A 15,131-nucleotide genomic window follows, 5' to 3' on the forward strand; every position below is an offset into this window, starting at 1 on the left:
TTATGGTTGAAAACAATTACAAATTTAGAGTTTTTAGAGTCAATATATTTAACGTTAAACAACATGGATGGAAATTGTTGTAATTATAAGGCTTTGATACATTCTACTTTATCTTTAACCTCATGTTTGAGAATTGTTGGAATTTTATGGTTTTTCAAAGTCCTAATATTTTATCTTTAATTCCATTGCTAAAAAGTGTTGAAATTGTAACCTAATTTTTTTGTTGCTCCAGCATCAACACTTATTGTTTTGAGGGTATTTTTTCATCCTTTTTGCAACAAAAAAAAAGGGTTTTACTGCCATTTAAAAAAAGGTTGAAAATTTAATCTAAAAGAACAACATTTTGGCATACACAATTTTTGTTTTTGGGATGTTTTTATTTCGTTTTGGGTTTTCAAGCTAGAGTTCTTGTTTTGAGGTAATAGATATCATTTGATCGGTAACTTTGTTCATTATCACTAATAAATGCTTAGTCATATCAACTATACTTGTTAACTAGTAACCTATATCATCCATCAGTTACCTAATCCCATATACAAACATATTCTCTAACTCCTATTTTCCCTAACCCATAACCTATAAGAGACATCCAAACCCTTTTCATTTTTAAACCTTAAACGAAATAAACCTTATCTCTAAATGTATATATCCTTTGGACTTGGCATTAATAAACAAAATTCCTAAACTATTATATCCACTATTGCTAATAACTACTATATTAACTTATAATCCTTAACACTGCAAAAACTCCTAACCCCTATAAATCCTCACCTTATAGCACCTTAAAAAAACCCCTAACATTTAACACATATTCCTAATAAAACCTAGCACATAATTCAAAAATGCTAGTTTATAACCCACTTAATCCTTAATCCCTCTATCCCATAGCCCCAAACATATATAAATCCTAATAAACCCCATTGTGTGACCTTATAAAACTTATCATTATCACTTCTAAACCTTAATATCTAATTTGTAGTCCATAATCCCCATACGCGCTAAATCTAAACGTTGGATCCATTATCTTCTCATTGTGTAGTGTCGGTGGATGACATTGGTGATGGCTATGTTGGAAGATGTTCCATGAAATTTCAAGAGATTTTTGACAAATATTCCATAGATGAGAATGAGGAATGATGACAATGAGACTACATGATGAACGTTGATGTAAACATTGACAATCTGAAATATTATGCGAGGACTAACCATGCCAATTTTTGACACATACGCGAGCATTTTGATGAAATTTCAACGTTGGCCCCATTCACTACTCATCGTACGATGTTGGTGGATGACATAATTGGTTATGTCCATGTTGGAAGACACTCCATATTCACATTTAAAGAGAGTTTCGACAAAGATTCCATATATGAGAATGAGGAATGATGAAAATCAGATTTCATGATGAATGTTGATGCAAGCATGGACGATCTCAAAGATTATGTGAGGACGCCACACATCCTTCAGTCTTGAAACCATCGCATGCCATCAAAGGTATGTGTCTACTGTAACCATGTCAAGTTTTGATGCATACAGGAACAGTTTGAGGAAATTTCAATGTTGACCCTATTCACTACTCATCATGTGGCGTTGATGGAATACATCATTGATGTCCATGTTGGAAGAAGTTCCATGACATTTAAAGAGAGTTTTGACAAAGATTCCATAGACGAGAATGGAAAATGATGACAATGAGACTACATGATGAATGTACATGCAAATGTGGATGATCTCAAATATTATGCAGAAACATGAAGCATCCTTGAGTCTTAAAACTCTCACATACTATCAAGGGATGTGTTTAGTCTAGCCATGTCAAATTTTGATGCATATAGTAATAGTTTGAACAAATGTCAATGTTGGCCCCATTCACTGCTCACCATGCAACATCAGTGGATGACATGGGCGATGAGTGTGTTGGAAGATGTTCTATTACATTTCAAGATTTCTGATAAATCCTGAAATCCCGTAACCCCTAAGCCTACATTTACCTTTAAATCCTTAAGCCCTAATTGCTAAATTACCCTTAATCCCTTAACCCTAGTTAATCATTAAGCCCTTAATGCAAAAGACCTAAATCCCCTAACCCCCAAGACATCGACTCTTAAAACATAATCCCTAATCCCCTAATCCATAAAACCCTATGCCCTAAGTACGACTTAAACATTAATCCCTTAACCCATAATCCCTAAACCATTAAGCATGAAACTACCTAACCCATAAGCATCAAATCCATTAGCTCTTGACCCTTAATCCCTTAAACCCTAACCCCTAATCCCTTAACCCTTAATCCTTGTACCCCAAATTCCTAAATCCCATAATCCTCAAAGCCGCTATCCACTTAATCCTAAACACCTCAATTAATTAACTATTTAGGCAAATTTAGCATTAAAAGGGGAGCTAACCAAGGAGGTAATTTAGGTGCACAAAAAGGAGATAAACTTGACAATATCATTGGTGCTATTTTTGGGTAAATTTATGGTGTTATTTCTGGTGCTATTTCTGGAACTATTTCCAACCCTATTTTCTACTCTACTTCCTGTACTATTTACAACGCTATTATTGCCTAATTTAGTACCTAAGTATTTTGGTTGGTGCAAAAAAAATCCAAAAATAGTAGCATCCCGATAAATAGCATTGATGTTTTAAAAAAAATGGAGAAAAATACACTAAAATAGTCCTTGGAAGCAAGAAAGGGAGAAAAAAATGGAACTAATCACATGGATTTGTTGTAGTGAAAGGAGGAAACCTATGCCTTACACCATAAAGGAATATTTTAGACATAAAGTTTCAATAATGATAGCTTCATCCACTATTCATGTCCTCTTAAGCATATACTAATACCTTTCATGTGGGATATTGTTGATGTTATGAACCTTTTATAACTAGGTATGGGTTTGAGGGTCCCAAATATAGTTAGGGGGGAAACCAAGGTATTATGTCATAAATGAATATTATAGGAATTAAGTCTCATGAAAATAATATGACCTCATAGGGATATTTATCTTGCAACTAGAGTTATGTGCATCATTACAATTTAAAACCAAGTTTTGGATCAATGGCTACTCAAAATAGTGATAAAATGAAATGAATGCTTTAAGAATTTAGGGAATATTTCATGCATTTAGGGCAAAGAAAATCATGTTGAACTCACACAAATGATCTCCCAACTATATCCTTTTCCATTCAATGGGCACATTGGCAACATTATTGTTTTTAGAGACGTAAGTATTGGTTTTAGTACTTGGACCAAGTTTAAGTGATGAAACCTTCTCATTACGCCTAAAAGGAATCTTCGCAGACTCAACTATCATCAATAAATTATTTATCCACTATAAATGATCTCTCTATGGGATATTTTTCCTTTTAATTTCAATATCTACGCAATTACATTTTTTTGAGTTCCAAGTATAGGTTGTGGTGTATTAGATAAAGTCAAGGAAGGAAAATCAAGCTTCAAGACCTGAAGTGACCTTCTCTGCATCTAACTCCAAAAATAATGACTCAACCCAACACATATAATGTCTTGTGAGTATCATCATCCTCTTAGTTTGGATATGGTCCCCATTAGAATAATTTTAGCTCTAGGTATGAGTCTCGTTTCCTTGATCATGGTTGGGAGAGGGGCTTAGCCCTCAAACCTTAGAAGTAGATTTTCTAAGGTTGAAAGTACATGAATAAGAACTTTAAATACTATATAGGATCATTCTATGGGATATTCCACCTATAGGAAGGGATATGGGATCTATAAGGATGTTTTTAGCACTAGAGTTGGGTCATGGTTCTGTAAACATGGTCAACATAGGAAACACTAGATTTAAGCCCTAAAGGAAGTTTTCAAGCATCTAAGGTCGATATTTCCATCTCAAATATGGGCCTTGGGTCCTTGCACATGATTAGTAGGGGAAATTTGAAGCTTGGAACCTATAAGAAGCTTTTAAACATCCCAAGCTAAGAAGGATTTTTCAAACAACTACCCATGGCCTCTTGAATATATCCTTGTCCCAGCCTTTGGGATGTTAGTATGATTAGATGATATTGATCAGTGGATGTGCATCCCCATGTTTTGGAAATGACGTAGGGAATAAGGTTATCACATAGGTCTTAAATAAGGAATTCAAACACCTAAATCCATTAATAACATATTGAATCACCACACATGGCCCCTAGAGGGTATCCTTGTCCTATGAGTATATAATTTAGAATGCTTATTTTTAAATATTGGGTGTAGGTCTTATGTCCTTAAAATGCTTGAGGGGGTAAATTGAAACCTTATCTAAGACCTAGGTCCAAATATGATGCCTCAAATCACCACACCTAACCTTTTAAGGTTTTGGTAAGCTTATATCGCTCTAGAGTGATGAATGGAACATCAAACCACTATAGATTACTTTTTGAGAGGATATTTGGAATTCAAGTGGGATTATGGGGATCATTAGTATATCTTGAACATTAGGAATGGGTCTTGGGTACCTGTAAATGGTGAAGAGAGAAAACCGAAGCTTTATGTCCTAAAATAAGCATCTAAGCATCTAGGGCCCACAATGACATTTTGAACCACAACATAGGACCATTATAGCATATCCTTAGCCTCTATATGTGGATAGTTAGCATTATGAGATCTTGAACATTAGTATGAGTTTCTAGAAATTAGATTTGGTTAGCGGAACAACTTAAGAGTCAGCTCATAAATGACGCTTCTAGGATTCTTGGGCTAAGATTAACACCTTGAACCACCACAATTTACCTTATAAGGGAATCGTTTGCCTCTAACTAGGTATATAGCTATAACTGCATTTTTTGTCACTAGATATGGAATTAGGACCCTAAACATGATTAGGGGAGGATAGATGGACCTTATTCCCTAAATGAATATTTAATCATTTAAGCCTAATGAAGATTCATTGAAAAACCACACATGGCCTATTGAATGTATCCTTGCCCTATGATCAGGGATGTTGGTGCTCCTTAGTGGTTTTTGACTAGTATATGTCCTAAGGAAAGCTTTAAGGAATCTAGAGCCATGAGTAATGCCTTGAAGCACCACAAATGAACTCTAAATGGTATCATTGTTCTTTGAGAATGTGATGTTAGTACCCTTACAAGGTTTTGAACAATAGTTATGGATCTCAAGGCCTTGATATTATTAAGCAGGGAACCCAAACCTTATTCAAATTATAAGGCTTCTAGGCACATAAGATCAAGCGCAAAACCTCAAAGAACCCCACCTAACCTCTTCAACCGCTAGGTAGCTTACATGGTTGAAGGGTCATGAATGACACCTCAAACCACCATGGATCACCTCTCAAGTATATCTTTGGCCTTTATGTTGGAATACATAATCATTAATAGATTTTTAGCACTAGATCGTAGGTCCTTAGGCATGATAAAGAGAGGATACCTAGGCCCTAGGTCCTAAAGGAATATTCTTCAAATTTGGAGTGAACAACATGTTGAACCATCATGAATGAACTTTCTGGGATAAAATTAGTCAATGGAGGGGGATAGTAAAAATTAGGAGGTTTTAAACATTAATTACAAGGAATTTTGCCTTTCATATGGCAAGGGGAATAAATAAAAAAGTTATCATTTAAATAATTCTTCTAAGGTCAAGAATGATATCGCAATCCACCACAACTAACCACTCAAGGGCTTTATCTACCCCTAACTAGGTATATAGGTACCATTAACATTGTTTAGCACGAAGTATGGGTCTTAGGACCATTGGCATTACTAGGGGAGGAAGCACGAAGCTTCAACACTAAAGGAATACTTTAGCCATCAAAGGCCAACAAGTATGTGTAAAATAATAAAAAATAGCCGCATGAGGGTATCTTAGCCTATTGAGGGTATCTTATGGCTTTGAATTTATTTTCCATAGACAAATTTGTGAATCACGTAACTGCTAGTGATGTTCGTAATAGAAGAAATTAAATAAGTACTCAAAAAAAGGCAAATCCATAAAATATAGAAAATTTGATAAAGGTAAGTGAGAAATAAAGGTTAACATAGAGTTGATATCATTGCACTTTAAAAAGTAGAAAAATGAATATTTTTTTTGGTAAGTTAGGCTATCATTGCGATTGAAGAAAAAACATTACAATTCTATTGCTATTAGCTTGCCACTTAGGAAAATAAACAAATATTATGAACATAAGCATGATATTAAAATGATTATATCAAATGACTTATAATATTCATGTGGGTATAGGAGTTTAAGTCTATCTAGGAAATTAGAAAATGGAACATAACATACACTAGTAGCAAAGTTAAGCTTGTAAATTCTCCTAAAACTCAAAAACACTCAAGCATAAACCATAAATTAGCCAGTATGAGAGTCTGTTTAAGTATGTGCTAGAATCTATTCGTCATTGTTGTTGTTGTGGAAGTCGATTGAGAATTTTCTTAACTAACACCAATACATTGTTAGTCAATTTATTGAAGTCCAAATTGGGATTTTTTAACTAACAATGAGATTTTGTTAACCAATTTATTGACATACCATTGGATGGAATTCCCTATTAGATTTTATAGAAAAATAAAGTTAATAATAAACATATAAACAATATTGAATAGACTAAAATATATAATAGTCAAGATGCTAATGGTTTTTGAGCTCTAGGTTTATGAGAACCCATGGTATTGACCCATGTTACTGATGTGAAATATAGCCTATTTAAAGGGGAGATTAAACTATATTAGCTCCACGTTAACTCGGATCTACCAAGGGATGAAAGGGATCAAATGTCTTTTCATCTCAAGAGATTTGATCCCTCTCGACGCTGAGTAGATCTACAGTTAATGTGGATCTAGGATGGTAATAACATTATGAAAATGAAATAAATTCATGAGAAAATACATATGCTAATTGCAATTAATTACACCAAAATTTCAATATAACTCATAATAAAATTAAAATAAGATCCCTTAAGGTTAGATGTTATGTATTTAGCACACATTTAAGTTACTATTGTAAAAGAAAGATGATGAAATAGAGGTTTGATTTTTGGTTTCACATTCAATATTGGGGTTATTTTTTTTTTCTATATAATTATTAATTATGTGATAGAAATGTCTAGGATAAAATTTCTATCATGCAATTATTATTTATGTAATTATATAAATTAAATGATTGGTAAATATTGATAGAATTAAAATGCTTATCTCATGATACATTTTACATTACTAAGATTTCAAAACCATAAAAATTAACTAAATTATAACTTCATTTATTATTATTATTATTATTATTATTAAAAGAATTAACATATCACTTTAACGTATATCTATTTTAATTGTGTTGAGAGAGGGAAGATATGTAGCATTTAGATGTTTGATGTTAGACGTTAGAAGTAAATTTTTTTTTAGATTCAGTTTTTTCATTGTAAGTTTATTTTTATTAATAAAGTTATGAACATTTTTTAGATAAAACAAAATCATAATATACATATCACATTAAAATATATAACATATAAATAGTAGTTACAAATTAAGATCCATTTAACCATATAAATTAAAATGATTCAATAACTACATTTAAATTTAATTAACAAGCAGATAACATTTTACAATATAGAATGATTCTTAAATATGAATATTCACCCTCATTTATTAACTTATAAATAGGATTTGTTACAATATCATGGACAAATACCATGGATTGTCAATACCACATGCGGAGTTTTAATTTGATTTTATAAAATTTTTAAATTAAAGTATAACAAGATTCTTAACTATGGATATTCACTCTCATTTTACCGTGATTATTATTAATTTCTAAATAGGATTCATTGCAATATCATTGGTCAGTACAATGGCTTATCAATACCACTTTCCCAGAAACCATAACTCATTTCAAAATCAAAATATTTTATAAATATTTCATTTTAATTTATTTTATAACATTTTTAAAATTAAATATAAGAAAAAAATGTATGGGGAAAATGTCTTCATGGTATAAATGTTTGTAAACCTTTACATGTGGGATTAAAAAATAAATAAAAGGTTAAAAGTAATTTCCTAGAGAGTCACTCTCAACCCATTATATAAAGATGGTGTGGATGTAGATATGGTGTAATGCTATGTAAACATTTTGACTCTATCAAAATTAAAAATATATATATAATAACTTAAAATAATAATAAATATCAATAAATGTGACTTCTTCAAATCACACAAAACTAAAAATAAAACATAAAAACATAAAATTAATAATATAATTATAATTAATAATAAAACTAGCCTAGATCCATCTTAACTTTGGATCTCTACCAATCACCAAGAAGCATCAAACATCTTGAAATGAAAACATATTTTAGGGTGAAAGGAGATTTTACCACTCTTAATGCTTGCTAGATTTAGAGTTAAGATGGATCTAGGTTGGTTATGAACATTTTTTTTTTTGTAAATTAATACTTTCTATTCTCACAAAACATATTTTAGAGTGAAAGGAGATTTGACCACTCTTAATGCTTGTTAGATTAAGAGTTAAGATGGATCTAGGTTGGTTATGAACATTTTTTTTTTTTTTTTTAAATAATACTGTCTATTCTCACAAAACCAAAATTACATTGTTGAAACATTCATCCAAAATTACATTGTTGAAACATTCATCCATATAAGGATTTTGATAGACCATAAATTTGACAGACCTAAAAATAGAGACTACATGGATTTAAAAGACCCAAAAGAATCACTCGACTTGGGGATGATCTTCAGAGCGAATGTTCTTGCCTCTTTTTCTCACGACCTTAGTCCAACCTATAGGAGGTGGATCAAGAAAGTTAATTTGCAAGTTATTGTTGAGATATGAAGATTCCTTGGCTGTGTTAGAAGATGTTGATTCATGTGCCCGCTTCAGAAAACCCAAAGACACATCTTGACTTACCAACTTCCTTTTTGCAGGGGGTATTGGGATCCGTTTTGAATCATCACAAGTCTGAGAGTCCGATGTGTAGTGAAAATTTGACCTGGTTCCCCTGGAATCATATCATTATGACACCATCCTACTCTTCATTAGAAATAGAAGAAGTCATGCCCTCCATAGGGGGTAGGTCACAAGGTTTCCAAATTTTAGATTTAGAATATTTTATGTGTCATTTCTCGTTGGAATTTGACAAAGGGCAGGAATTCTGTAAATGACAAGTTTGAAGGCAAACATGACACTGAAACGTTATATTTTCATAATCCAAAGATTGGTTCCAATGATAACCACTGATTTTTGGATTTATTTGATCTAGAAAGCATTTGGTAATGTTTACACATATTCTTCGATAGGTATATAGGCCATACTTCGCTCAAGATATATCTATGGTAAGATAACGGCCCAAGGAATTTCCTGTCTTGAAAATTTGAAAATTGCCAAAGATGGGTAGGTAAATTTGGAGGTGGAACCAAAATTGGAAGCTTGGTAATGACGATTATAGAGGGACCGAAACCTGAAAACTAAGGGGTTAGGAATAGACCCTCTTTACCCTAGAACCAAGGCCCACCAATTAGGGCCGTCCAGTAACCTTCTGTCTTAGTGAACAACACTAAAAGAACTCTTAGAGAAGAATACTTCCTTGCACTTCTTAGTACAGGTCGAATGAATCCACTTATGAAGACCCTTTGAGTGTGGCCATAAGACATTGAAGTATAAAATGATATCTAATTCAATGTAGTGTTGAAGGTAGTCCTTGAGATCTAGGTGCGAAATTTCAATAGAATGAACCTCCTCAACTTTATCCACCTGGATTACCTTAGGAGATGCTTGGGGCTATTGAGAGTTGGGTCCTATTTTGAGTGCCTCCATGAAGGATAGAGACTTTGAAACCAAAGATGTCCCACCTCCAAACAAGCATGCCACTATAGAGATAGTGGCATCCCTCTTAATTCCACAGTCTCTTAGGCCTTGTTCCATCTTTAATTGTCTCCCTTTGTGGAGGATCCTCATGTCACCCATAGGGATACCTATCTAATGTCGAATATTGATAGCCAATGCTCCCACTCCATCTGATTTTGTAGCCATAGATGAAAGGGACTCACCATACATAGACCAAACAGAAATTAGAATTTATTTATGATCCTCGTCTAAATAGTGAATTTTGTCAAACTCATTGCATGCTTTCTCACTATTTCCAATCCCTAGGTAAGAGTCTTTTTCATGCTTTCAACAAACCTTTTGTGGGCATGGTACCTATGAGAGAAGCTTTTAGGCATAATGATCCCCTCGTCCACCTTTGGATTATAGACAATGCCTATAGCCAAGTTCCCTCTCATCATTGCGAGCCTCTCATTCCCCTCTGCCTCCTCGCTCTGCTGAACAAGGCTACCTTCAAGTGTAAGCGACACATTGGAAGCAATGAAAAGTGCCTGGTAAGAGCCAAAGCAGCCACCAGCAAGTGCTACCTACCACTATCTGTGCTTGGCGAGGATGCCCAAATTGACTTCCCCAAATTTATCCATGGTTGTCTCAAACATTATTTGTTTCTTATGGTTTGTTATGAACATTCGCTCTTGCTTTATCATGGAAAGTTTTAACTTTTCAAGAGGCTTTGTTAAAATACTATTGGCCAATATCATGACTTACTAATACCACATCCCTTAAAACCCATAAATCATATTCAATTTTTTTTTAATTAATCAATTTTAATTAAAAAAATACATTAAAATAAATATAAAAAATTGTTTAAAATTATTATATTATTCTCTACTATCCATCAAAATAATTATTGCTCTTTCGAACTATACGAGAAATTGTAATGTAAACATAAACGTTTTGATCAAATAAAAACTAATATTAATAATTCAGCATAGCCATTTTTTACTCCAAATCTATTTATCTGAGGCAAAAAGTTAAACTTATTTTTCTTAAATTAGTAAATCAGAATTTAAAATAAATTTAATATTATTTAAAATTATATTATAATTTTGAAAACCTAGTGCAAAGACTTGAGTCTAATTATCGTGAATTAAATTATAATTTTGAAAACCCTATTTCAAAATAAAAAGGATTTTAAATATAATTAATGTGACACGCGAATACCTTGTCTGAGGCGTGGACGAAGAGCAAGATATTATGCTGCATACGTGGGGAAAGAAGCTAGTTGCAACTTGCTTTACAACTTGTATGTTAATTTACAGAAAGACTTCGACCATTATTGGAGAATTTAATTTCAAAGAAAGACTTCTATCATTTTTGTTTTTTTTTTTTTCTTTTTTGGGGAGAATTTGAGAATTTGAACTGTCTAAATTGGAATACATTTACGTGAACAAGAAACCCTCTCTGAATTCCCATTTCAAGGAACAATACAACCCTCTCTGAGATTTGAATTCCCATTTAGAAGAACAATACGATCCTCTCCAACAGCTCAGATAATTCAAGACGGATCTTTGAAAATCCCAAGGTGAATGTTTGAGAAGTGGAATTCTTTGGACGGAGGCAATCACAACTGACATATGCCCAAACGAAGGAAAACTTTCCTTCGACCTTGACACTGAAGAATCAAGAACATCTTTGCTGGCCTGCCCTTCACACTGAAGAATCAAGAACACCTTTGCTGGCCTGCCCTTCACATTTAAATCGATAAGCAGAGATGTTACTTTGGTTGGAAAAATGACTCGCCATTCCATTGCTTTTATCTTAGTCATATGAAGAGAGTGAGCAAGATGCGGTGGGCCTTTCAGAAAAATATGCGGTGAGGCTTTCAGAAAATTTTAATTTGTGAGGATCAAACCTCCACATTTAATGCCCAGAAAATTTTAATCTGTGGGGATTAAACCTCCACAGTTAACAATTAGAACACAGCCATAACTGCCTTGTACTGCATCCTGCTAGACTATAAGCAGTGGTTTGTACTGAAGATGTGCTTCGACACGTCAGCCAAGGACTGCAGATTGCATCTGACGATAGTATCGATGAACAAACAGGTGTCCTCTTTCGTGTTTCCATGTGGCACATCAGCCACGTAGGATTCGATTACAATGGTTCCAGGTTCACCATTGATAAGCCTCTCGTGCAGACTGGTGATGGATCGATAATTGCTGAGCCTGTGATCGCCCCCCACGATGCTGAAGCTCAAAATATGCCGCTCCTCGTCGAGAATATCCAGTCGCTCAGTACTGGTGGCAGCAGGGAGACCGGAGACGACTCGAACCTCTCTCAGGCAGCCGACCTTGACCTTCAGATCTCCCTCACCGCTTATGCAACAACTGCGGATAAATTGCTTGTACATTTGGGGCTCGTCGAAGCGCCTCACCAGCGACCACACCACGCTCACTGGTGCTTTCACTAGCTGCACCACAACCGAGGAGCACCGTGTGAATTGTTTCCCCTCATTCTCACACGAGTGAGAATGGTAACGTCTAATCATTTCCTGCACCCACTCCCCATATTCTTCTTCCTCATGACCCCTCTTGATAAGTTTCTTAGATCCGCAAGAAAATCTGGAGATCGAATCCCGTGATGATCTACACACCTCCTGAGGCTGCGTTTCACACACCGTTGCCATCGATGCGCCTTCAAAACCCCAAAATATAGCACACACAAATACCGAACCCTAGCGTCTCACTGCCTAATCAATGAAACCCTCGTTGCTCACTGCCCAATCACTGGTAAACTCACGATTATGTAGTCTGAGCAACAGCTCATAGCAGCAGAAAAAAAAGGCAGCGTGAGTTAATGCTCTCTCCAAGAATGAACACTCAGGGGATGGGGTTTGTCAGACTTATAAGCTTCTGGCGACCTCCTAAAACGTCTCGAGAGCCAATACGAGGTGCCTTCAATCTTTATCCATTCATCGTCTTGCTGTCGTTGTCAAAATTAAAAAATATTTACAGGAATCTTATCGTTACGTGGACATGCGCAGCGCCTGTCCATATGTTCTCATGTCATCCTAAGCTTTTCGTGGCCAGCAACTCGCTCAACTTGCGCGCGCACTTGGTCCACAGGGATCGTGAGCTTTGTTTGATTTAATTTATGGGTGTACACAATTGTTCAACTTGCTCAACTTGATGTTCGTCCAGAAGGATGGAGAGAGCTGAGCTTTGCTTTAATCTAATTTATTGGTAAACGCAAACAAAATCTTCCAACACAATCTTGAAAAATTGTTTGGCGGTGAGCTTTTTTGTTTCTATAGCGACTTTTTTGGCATGAAACATGCACAACTTGTACATCGAGTTGCGCCGATGTTTGGAGGAAAATTGTTTGGCCGTGAACTTTTTTGTTTCTATACTCGGCGACTTTTTTCGTATGAAATATGCACAACTTGTACATCGAGTTGCGCCGATGTTTGGAGGCAACTGCTCCACGGCAAGACGTTTTCGCTCCACATTGGTGGTGAACTTTTCTGCTTCTATAATCGGCTACTTTTTTCGCATGAGATATGCACAACTTGTACATCGAGTTGCGCTGATGTTTGGAGGCAACTGCTCCACAGCGAGAGGTTTTCGCTCCACATTACTCTGCTGAGCCTAAGCACGATGTCATTGCCAGGCAAGAGCTAACCAGCCTGTCATAACTCTGCTGACCTAAACACGATGCCATTGCCAGGCAAAAGCTAACCAGCCTGCCATAAGGCATTAAATGCCCCTATGGAAGCCGCTTCACCATGCATGCCCATGGGCTCCATGCGAACATTCGCCGGCATCCGTGCATTTCTCCGGGACACATACCGAGACTCAGTTAAACCATGGACAGATAACCAGACAACTCCATAAAACATTGACAAATTTCAAATTTCATTTTGAGCGCCCCTCTATTTAAAATTTGAAATTTTAGTTTTGCACCGCCCAAAACACTACATGAATTCCCATTTATTTAGTAGTTTATTAATCTCTATTAGTATTTTATAATTTTCGAATATCTTTGTCACCCACAATACTTTCTATTTAATCATATTAATTCTTATTACTATGTCTTAGTTTCATTCTTTTTAACTTCTCAATTTATCTTAAAAAAAAATGAATAAATCCATATATATTGAACTAGGTTCCCTTCATATTTTTAAAACTTCATTTATATTATCCATATATTTTACACACCATTTCAACTTTTTTTTTTTTCTTCCTAAATTCTTATTTATATGCTTTAAATTTCCCAATTGAGATAATTTCGTTTTTGTTTTCAAATCTTTTAAAATATATGTTTTTTTCTAAATATTTAAAATCTTACTAAAAACAACTCTTTTTATCTTTTAGATATATAACAGTATGATATATAAATTTTCAATTTCCCTAGCAAATATACAACTATTTATTATTATGAACACATTTTTATTTTTATAAATTTAATTATCATTTTAATTTCAAATCTAATATATATATATATATATATATATATATATATATATATAATCATTTTCATTATAATAATTTTAAATTTTATTATTATTTTTTTAATATTTTTAATCAATTTAACTAAACAAAATATTTTTAATTAAGCTATCTAAATTTTCTTAAATTTTGATTTCAAAAAAAAAAGGCAAAATATCCTTTCTTTTCCTTTCATACAATAACTCTATTCATGACTCAAGTTTCATCTTACATTAAAAAAGGAACCAATTTACCAAAGCTTCATGGAGAGAATTTTAATTTCATAAGCAGTAACATTTAACAATGATAAAGCATTCAATTTTGTCTCTTATAAGCCCACCAAATGTGCACAATGTGAACGATTTTGAATTTTAATTTCATACGTAGTAACATTTAACAATGATACAACATTCAATTTTGTCTCGGATAAACCCACCAAATGTGCACAATGTGAATGATTTTGAAGTTCATAAGATCACGAAGGTAGCCTCCAACGAGCAAATCGTGAACTTCACATCATCATAAGTGTTACATTGAATGTAAAAGATCGTGCCCACAGGAGAAGCATTTGCATTATTCTTCATTGAAAATTAAATTCCATCACAATATTACACGCTTTACTAAAACATTACAGGAGTGATAGAAATGACATATTTAACACTCCGAAAATGTAACCCATTTCCTACAGTTTTCATCACATTAAATGGCGGAGCCTGAAAAACAACTAAACAGACCAACCAAAACCTAACTGGAAAACAAATCTGATTTTCGTCGACCTTTGATTTTCTAGTAGTGGGCATCCCAATCGACGTCCATATTGAAATCAGACTTATGCTATG

General features: G+C 34.1%; 1 pseudogene; it reads right to left on the reverse strand.

The window, feature by feature from the left end:
- Positions 1-11,054: 11,054 nt before the first annotated feature.
- On the reverse strand, positions 11,055-12,727 carry LOC149193620 (abscisic acid receptor PYL9 pseudogene; annotated as a pseudogene).
- Positions 12,728-15,131: the final 2,404 nt, after the last annotated feature.

The sequence above is a fragment of the Pinus tabuliformis genome, chromosome 2_2, assembly GCF_031772625.1.
Source record: "Pinus tabuliformis cultivar Carrire ecotype Pingquan chromosome 2_2, CPIR1, whole genome shotgun sequence".
Classification (NCBI taxonomy): domain Eukaryota; kingdom Viridiplantae; phylum Streptophyta; class Pinopsida; order Pinales; family Pinaceae; genus Pinus; species Pinus tabuliformis.